The sequence below is a fragment of the Equus caballus genome, chromosome 16 (genome assembly GCF_041296265.1).
Source record: "Equus caballus isolate H_3958 breed thoroughbred chromosome 16, TB-T2T, whole genome shotgun sequence".
In the NCBI taxonomy this organism is placed as follows: Eukaryota; Metazoa; Chordata; class Mammalia; order Perissodactyla; family Equidae; genus Equus; species Equus caballus.
Window position 1 is genome coordinate 89,309,022 of NC_091699.1, and position 8,883 is coordinate 89,317,904.

The 8,883-nt window shown below is 38.5% G+C and overlaps 2 long non-coding RNA genes across 2 annotated transcripts; both read left to right on the forward strand.

The window, feature by feature from the left end:
• The first annotated feature begins 700 nt into the window (after positions 1–700).
• LOC138918269 (uncharacterized) lies at positions 701–1,481 on the forward strand. Its single transcript, XR_011427387.1, has 2 exons — positions 701–825; positions 1,326–1,481. It is a non-coding gene; the product is annotated as an uncharacterized lncRNA (long non-coding RNA).
• Positions 1,482–1,756: 275 nt separating this feature from the next.
• Positions 1,757–8,060, forward strand: LOC138918268 (uncharacterized). The gene is made up of 2 exons (XR_011427386.1): positions 1,757–2,035; positions 7,482–8,060. It is a non-coding gene; the product is annotated as an uncharacterized lncRNA (long non-coding RNA).
• The last annotated feature ends 823 nt before the right edge of the window (positions 8,061–8,883 follow it).

The following is an 8,883-nucleotide window of genomic DNA, read 5'->3' on the forward strand; positions in this document are numbered from 1 at the left end:
GTTCCAAACTTACTTTCTAATATTTTTTCCCAAGGCAGTTGAAACTCTCTGAAATAAGACTTATAAAATGGAAATAAAATCACCTCCCTAAGACTTTAAACTCACATTGAGTTTCTGAAGTCATAGTTCTCCTCCAGGACGGGCCTGAGGCAAAATGATACCATAGGAAATACTTGCACATACTTAGTGTGACTGCATAGTCATGTACTACCTGTCCCAGAGTAGTTTTCATTTTGAGACCAACTGCTGCATCGCAGGCTCCAGATTTACCCTGGCTGATTGGATGAATCCTGGCAGTGGGGTTGGGTGAATCCTGCCCTGCTTTCGTGAAAACCAAGATGGGTTACTGGTTAACCCAGGGAGTGAGAAATCTCTAGGGAAAATAGGTCTTGAATTGTGTTCACAAATTGCCTTTGGATTTATATAGATGTCTGATGGACTTGGGGGCTGGGGAGCCTGATATAGGTAATCATGTGATTCTACATGTGTATGATGATTTGATTCTTGTGGACTCTTCTACCAGACTGTAAGCTCCCTGAGGGTGGGGCTGTGTCTGTTTTTTCTCATCATTGTATTTCCCATGCACAGCACAGGGCACAGAAGTGTAAATCAGTATCTGTGGGGAGGATAAAATGGCCTGGAAGCTACTTGAGAGACACACATACACACATGATATGGACACAGAGGGAAGAGAATGAGTGTCTGAGTCATCTTGGGCTGCTCTAAAGAAATGCCAGACTGGTGGCTTAAACAGCAGAAGTTTATTTTCCACACTTCTGGAGGCTGGGAAGTGAAAGATCAAGGTGCTGGTCAATTTGGTTCCTGGTGAGAGCTCTCTTCTTGGCTTGCAGATGGCCACCCTTTCTCGCTGTGTCCTCACAGGGTGGGGTGGGGTGGGGTTGGGGGAGTGCTGGCAGAGAGAGAGAATCTCTTCGTCTTCTTATAAGGCCACAGTCCTATTGGATTAGGGCTCCACCCTTATGACCTCATTTAACCTTAATTGCCTCCTAAAGACCCTGTCTCCAGATACAGTCACATTGGGGGTTAGGGCTTCAAAATATGAATTTGGCAGGAGACACACACCCATAGCAGTGGGTTTCAGAGACAGAAGGACCTGAGGTAAAATAATGATAATTTACTTATGATCTATAAAGTCTCAGACAGATTAAAGTGTCTGAATCTCAGTTTCCATATATGAAAACGAAGGTCATGATACCTACCTGTAGGTTTATGAGAAGAATAAATAATATAAGCACAACACTTGACACAGGGCTTGCTCAGGGCAGGAACTCTATAAATATTGGCTTTCTTTATTATCCTTGCAGGGTTGTCTTGGGGTTGGTCTCAGATAATACTGAGACATGCCTTGCAAACACTACTGCGGTAGGATCTCCAGAAGCCTCTTTCCATGTGGATCCTTGATGGAAGAAGAATCTGAGTTCGAGAAGCCTGACTATTGAATATCACCTGCTCATCATAGAGGTGAGATGAGTTTGAGTGATGACTGGGCCTTTAGATCTGTCTGAGCCCATATTTGACTTGTGCCCTAATACCACAGTGGCTGGGGGCAGGGACAAAGATGTTGTCTGTAAAAATGACAAGAAATTTCACTATAAAGCTTGTGTAGGGAATATTAATAGCCTTATTTGGATATTTCTCTAACAGAATGAAAAAACAGAGAGAGAGAGAGACAGAGACAGAGAGATTGAGAATCTTTACTATAACATAATAGAACAAAGACCAAGTCTGGAATCTTGAGTTCTCTGATGTCCCAACTGTAACCAGCGATGAAAGTGCCCAGTGAAAACCTGATGAGAGCTGGTGGTACACTTCTGATCTGACAACACCCAGCAGATACCTGGCAGGAAGGACTACTTCAGAATTTGTGTCTTGGTAGGAGCAGACATTTTCCAGAACATGTCTCCTAGAAATACTTTAGCTTCTTTTCAGATGGATGGAATCCAACTTGAGCAAAAAAGGGCCAAGAGATGGAGTGATCTGGATGATTACTGTTAATATGCCTTCTTTGGGGCTGGTAAGTCTGGAGGTCTATAACTGCCTGGTGCTCTTATTGGCTCTTTAGTCAGGGATCCAGGAAAGAGAGCTGGACCTGCAAGCAGAAGTTCCACCTCGAGCAAACTCAATTCTGTTACTTACCAGGTATCTAGTCCTTTTTAAAAATTATTTGAGATTTAGCTTCCTTATATGTAAGATGATGATCATTATATTCCCCTACAGGATGATTTTATAGATTGAATGTGACAAAGTATGAAGTACTTGGCACCTAGTGGGCAGTGAACACGTTTATTGAATTGAGTTGCCTGGGCAGCAAGACTTAAGGCGTTTTGCCAGCTCTACCATTAATTAACTAGCTGTGCCCACTTTAGCAAGTCTTTAATAATTGCTGGGTTACTTGTTTTGCCTTCACACAACCTGTCAATCCTACCAATTTCTATGATCCATTTCTACCTTGTCTAGGCAGCTAAATGTTCTATTTTTTAAAATTTCTTTTGTAATTCGTTGGTAATAGGGACTGGTAGTGTGATTGCAACTTCATTGCTGAGGCAGCGTTTTGAGTGAATCCCCATAATGGTCCCAGAAAGGGTGAAGCCTACTGGACTCATGCTGCATCAAGCCAGTGAGACCATTTCCTAAGTGGTATTTTCCAGAGAACCTCTGGCTTCCTCTTTGCAGAGCAAGTGTGGGAACTTGATTAAGGCATTTATACTTTTTTGGATCAAATTCCTAATTTATAAAAGAGAAGGTGTTCTAAACTCTAAGTGAGTTTAAAAAAAAATGTATCGACTCAGTACTGAGGACAATCAGCCCTGAAGAGACCCTGGTTGGTTTACTCTGAATTAGATCTTCCAACTTTAGCAAATGTTAAACTTGTAGTAGAACAAGTTATGAGAAGTTAATTGGCACTTTGTATTGTTTTTCTGTGTTGCATATTCTTTCTAAAGAAACAAGAGGACTTAAATTGGCTTCTTCCCAAGGTCTGAGCTCTCATTGTTTCCAAAGGAGAATTAACCAGACTTTTGTGAAAAAAAGGGAGAGGTTTTGGCATATCAGAGTGACGCAAAGAGCAAGAGAGAACTCTGGTGATACTTTGTGTTCTCAGTGGAGAATTGTTCTACCCAAGAGGTTGATGCTGCAAACAGTGGGAAGGAAAACAGAAGAGCTACAGGTGGCTCACTGAGGGCATGCCAAGCCACAGCACCCTGGAAGTGGCAGGACCTTGAAGCAAATGCCTACCTGTGGGTACAGGCGGATGGCCACTAGACTCAGTGAAGTGGTGCCTGGTGAAGCGTGGTGGGAGTGGAGCCACAGACCCTTGAAAGGGTTTCATAGACATGGTCAGAGAGCATTCTCATCATCAACATGGTGGACTGATAACTAAAATGGATGCAAGAGTGAGGAAACCATGAAAACTTAGAATATGGACATCTTGTTGACCTTGGTCAACACATGCAGGATCTTAGTCAGTTTAGTAGAAGTAAAGAAATGTGACACGTCTTGCACATTGAGGTCTGTTGAGCAAATTATCCATGTTAGTAGTCCACTTTATCCTGGCATAAAGAACCACTCCCTCAGTAAGTCGTTTACATGCCTAAATGGGGACCACTCAGGAAGCATTTATTGTTTTCTTTGATGGGAAAGTTTTCTTCAAAACAAAAACATAAAACAAGCAAAATATCAAATCAGCATATTAAAAATTTCAAAACAGCCTAAATATCCATGAGCAGAGAATGGGTAAAGTGTGAAGTTTTAATACAATGGAATTAAATGCCAATATTTTTCAAACCTTAATATGCATCTACTTCATGCAGGTATCTTGTTAAAATATAGATTCTGTAGGTTTGGGGTGGGTCCTGAGGTTTTGCATTTCAAGCAGACTCCCAGGTGATGCGATGCCACTGATCCACAGACGCTACCTGGAGTAGGTAGCTTCTATCCAACAGTTAAAATGAACCTTGAATAGCCAAAGGAATCCTGAGAAAAAGGAACAAAGCTGGAGGTATCACTCTCCCTGATTTCAAAATATACTACAAAGGCATAGTAACCAAAACAGCATGGGACTGGCACACAAACAGACACACAGATCAGTGGAAAAGAATCAAGAGCCCAGAAATAAACCTGCACATCTTTGGACAAGTAATTTTCGACAAGGGGGCAAAGAACATACATTGGAGAAAGGAAAGTCTCTTCAACAAATGGCATTGGGAAAACTGGACAGCCACATGCAAAAAAAATGAAACTAGACCACTATCCTACACCATACACAAAAGTTAACTCAACATGGATTAAAGACTTGAATGTAAGACCTGGAACCATTAAACTTCCAGAAGAAAACGTAGACAGTATGCTCTTCGACATTGGTCTTAGCAGCATATTTTCAAGTACCATATCTGAGCAGGCAAGAGAAACAATAGAAAAAATTTAAAAATTGGACTACATCAAACTAAAAAGCTGCTGCACAGCAAAGGAAACCATCAGCAAAATGAAAAAGCAACCTAACAACTGGGAGAAGATATTTGCAAACCATGTATCTGATAAAGGGTTAATATCTAAAACATATAAAGAACTCATACATCTCAATGACAGAAAAACTAACAACTCAATTAAAAAATAGGTAAAAGATCTGAACATTTTTACAGAGAAGATGTACAGATGGCCAACAGGCACATGAGAAGATGTTCAACTTCACCATTAGGGAAATGCTAATCAAAACTACAGTGAGATATCACCTCACTCTTGTCAGAATGGCTATAATTAACAAGACAGGAAACGATGTGTTGGAGAGGATGTGGAGAGAAGGGAACCCTCGTACACTTCTTGTGGGAGTGCAAACTGGTGTAGCCCCTATGGAAAACAGCATAGAGATTCCTCAAAAGATTAAGAATAGATCTGTTGTATGATCCAGCTATTCCACTGCTGGGTATTTATCCAAAGAACAAGAAAACACAAATGCATAAAGATATATGCACCCCTGTGTTCATTACAGCATTATTCGCAATAGCCAAGACTTGGAAGCAACCTAGGTGCCCATCACAGGATGAAGGGATAAAGAAGATGTGGTGTATATACACAATGGAATACTACTCAGCTGTAAGAAATGATGACATCCGGCCATTTGTGACAACATGGATGGACCTTGAGGGCGTTATGTTAAGTGAAATAAGTCAGAGGGAGAAAGTCAAATACCATATGATCTCACTTGTAAGTTGAAGATAAAAAACAATAACAAACAAACACATAGAAAGAGAGATTTGATTGTTGGTTACCAGAAGGAAACGGGGAGGGAGGAGGGCAAAAGGGGTGACTGGGCACATGTGTGTGATGAGGGATTGTAATTAGTCTTTGGGTGGTGAACATGTTGTAATCTACACAGGAACGGAAATACGTAATGATGTACACCTGAAATTTATATAATGTTATAAACCATTGGTACCTCAATAAAAAAAGAACTAAAAAAAAATACATAAAATAAAATGAACTAGAGCTAAACCTGCCAAGATAAATAAATTTCAAACATAAAACTTTGAGGTAAAGAAACAAGTTGCAGAAGGATATGTAGGATGTGACACAATTTACATAAAATTTAAATAATGCAAAACAATATTGTGTATTTTTTATTGATGTGTGACATATATAGCGAAAGTATATAAACGAGCCTAAGAATGATCAACATTAAATTCGTGTTTGTGGCTACCTTTGGGGAAGCAAGGAGGAAAGAGACTGAAGAGATTATAGAAGGGGCTTTGATCTGATCAGCAATGTTTGTTTCTTAAGCTTGGTCGTAGATACAAAGAGGTTTGTAATGTTGTTTTCTATATTTTTGTATTTCAACATTAGGACTTATGGGTTTTGTGTGTGTGTGTGAGCTAATTCACTGGTCTAGTAGAGATTCTGTACAAAAATTTGCGCCGTTTTCCTTGTGTTCTTTTGTTTTGAAGATACAGTTGAGGAACAATCACGGCTGATTTTATCCCTTGGGGACATGGAAGATGGTTAAGGACAGTCAACAGTGCTATATCTGGAAACAGAAAACAAAATTTATTTAAGAAGAAATATGATATTTTCTTAAGTGTCTTTAGCAGAGTTTTCTGTTTTTCCAGGATAGGCAATTCTACACATTTTTCATTGTTAACATTTAAAATTTGCCAAAGAATGAATGTTGACATTCCGGTAAAAGAAGGAGCTCGTAACACATCAGAAGGGTGTTATTTAGAAATAGTGCATATTTTATCATTAGCCACATGTATTGATATACTTACAAGGAAATATTTTCTGTTTAGTTATTCTTATTGTGTTTAAAATTAGTTTTAACTTTTTTCTAAAGGAAATTAAAGGACTAGAGATGTTAGTGAATAAAAATAAATGTCTCAAATAGAAAAAAATGGTAAGAGCCACAAGAGGTAAATGCAGAGAAGATACAAATAGAATTCTCACGGAAGAGGAAATACAATTAATATACAAATATCTAGAATTATGTTAAAGTTCTCTAGGTTTGAAAAAGTGCATAATACAATCGCTGTGAATGGTAGTTTTTGCCTTTCTAATTAGAAAAAAGCTTTCATTATTTTTTTAAAACTGTAATTCTGCGGAGGATGTGGTAAGATAAGCATTTCCACTTGTTATTCATATCAGAGTAAATTGTAACATTTTGGAATACTATTTGGCAATATGTGCCAAGAGTTATGAAAATGTTCATATTGCCTACTGGAGAATCTCTGTTGAGAATTTAATGGAAATTTAGAAAAATATGCCTAAACATTTTCACCACAATTTTATATACAATAAGGAAAATTTTGAAATAACCTGCATTGGCTTGGATCCCACAGGGAGAGGATATGAAGGTGAGATTACACTGTAAGAGATTTATTGGACGAAACTCCCATGAAAGATGAAGAAGGGGGAGTAGGAGTTGGAAGAGCCTTCAGACTGAGATGCAGGTCTGACACCTGTGAAAGGAGAGAAGGAGGAATGATTGGCTAGGGAGAGTCTCTGACTGCAGTGTCGTTCTTAGAAAGTGCCAGCTATGTTGATGTGGAGTCCTAGGGCAAAGCCTGTGGGATTCCTGCTTTGGGTCTAAATATCCTGGCTCTAATACCCACTGTGTACTCAGCCACAGGCTGAGAGCAGCCCTGGAGAAGCCTGGCCTTGGTGTGAACACGATGGTAGAGCCAAGGGAGCGGTAGCTGGGGCTGTCAGTTAACCACGCTTCCTGCTGCAGCTGCTCTTGTAGGAGATCTGAGCAGGGCACCTCCATGACAGCCACATAACCAACTGACTAGAAGATAAAACTTTAGGGTGAACTATACATTGGTCAGGATAAGCCTGATGATGTCACAGATAACCACCTTCATGACATAGTATCATAAAGTTCTAATTCTTGCTCATGTCACAGTCCAATCAGGTATTTGATAAATGGCCTTTTTTGTGGTGATTCGACAATGCCGACTCTTTCCATCTTCTAGGATTCCTGAGTCTTCAGCTTGATCCTCTGTATCCAGCTAAGAGAAGAAAGAAGAGAGAGCAAAGCAAATTTCGTGGAAGATTTTGAGGATAGGCTTAGGAGTGATATACGTCAGTCTCATCTACATTCCATTGGCTAGAATAGAGCTAATCTAACTCAAAAGGCTGTGGGAATGAAGAGAAGCTCGTGGATACTGGTACTAGGAGCACCAATATCCAGCCACATCCATGATACATCCATTCAGTAGAATGTTATCCGGATATTTACAAGTATCTTTAAAACTCATTCTTAATTTTGTTGAAAGTACAGGTAAATGTAATAAGGTTTTAAAATTTTATATGTATATATACATATATATGTATATATATAATTACACATATAACAACTTTAGAAAATAACCTAAATCTATGAAGACAGATAATTCAAGAAAGAAACTTTCTAAAATATTGGCATGTCTTAGAATATGCCATTGGAGAAGTTTTTGTTTTCTTTTTCTGGTTTATATTTATGAATGTTTTTAAAATAGAAACATCGATAAAGATTTTTTTAACTGAGAGAAAAATAAAGTATTTTAACTGTTTATTTTTCAACAATTTTTCTCTACATTTCTGTAAATTGCTGTTTTATTTTTATAAACAGAATCTATAATAGAAGATGTGAAGAAATTAACTCCAGGTTGATAATTCTAATTACCTAAAGATTGGGCTACGTATGGAGAAGGGTGCGCTGAGTAAAAGGAACCCAAAATATTACAGCAAAAGAAATAATATATAAAAGTAAAATGCTCTCCAGAGATTTAGTACAGAAATTTAGCAGGAGTTAAAGTTTAAATTTCAGGATGTAATATTGTTTATTTTTAAAAAGCAAATTTTATATAATTTTAAAAATTAAAATGAAATCACTGATTTTTGTATATATAACTCCCCAAGTTTAAGGAACTTCTATATTGTTAACATGGGATAATTTTGAATATGAGCCTCTCTGGTCCACTGTGATGTCTGTCTTCCACCCCTCTCCTCCTCTCCTGACCCGTTTCTGCTCTCAATGACACAGCTGCTGTTGCCCACTACTAATGCTCTGGCTTCTTCTGATGCTACATTCTCTCCCGGTAAGTTAGTGCAAGTCAACCGAATGACAGCTTTAAGGTCAGCCATTACTGACAGCCTTTAAGCCATTCCTGATTAAGTAGGATTCCTGCCACATGTGTAGTGAAACTAGTATTTTAAAACAAAGCAAACAGCACACACATACAACCTTAAAAACAGAGCAGCTGACACATTTTAGAGTAAATTTCTCTCCTAAACATCCTGATATGAGGTGAACAAATGATAAATTAATACCTTTTTCAAAACCGATCAGTCGTTTCCAAAATAAACTAATCAGACTCTAGGCGTCTCCATTCT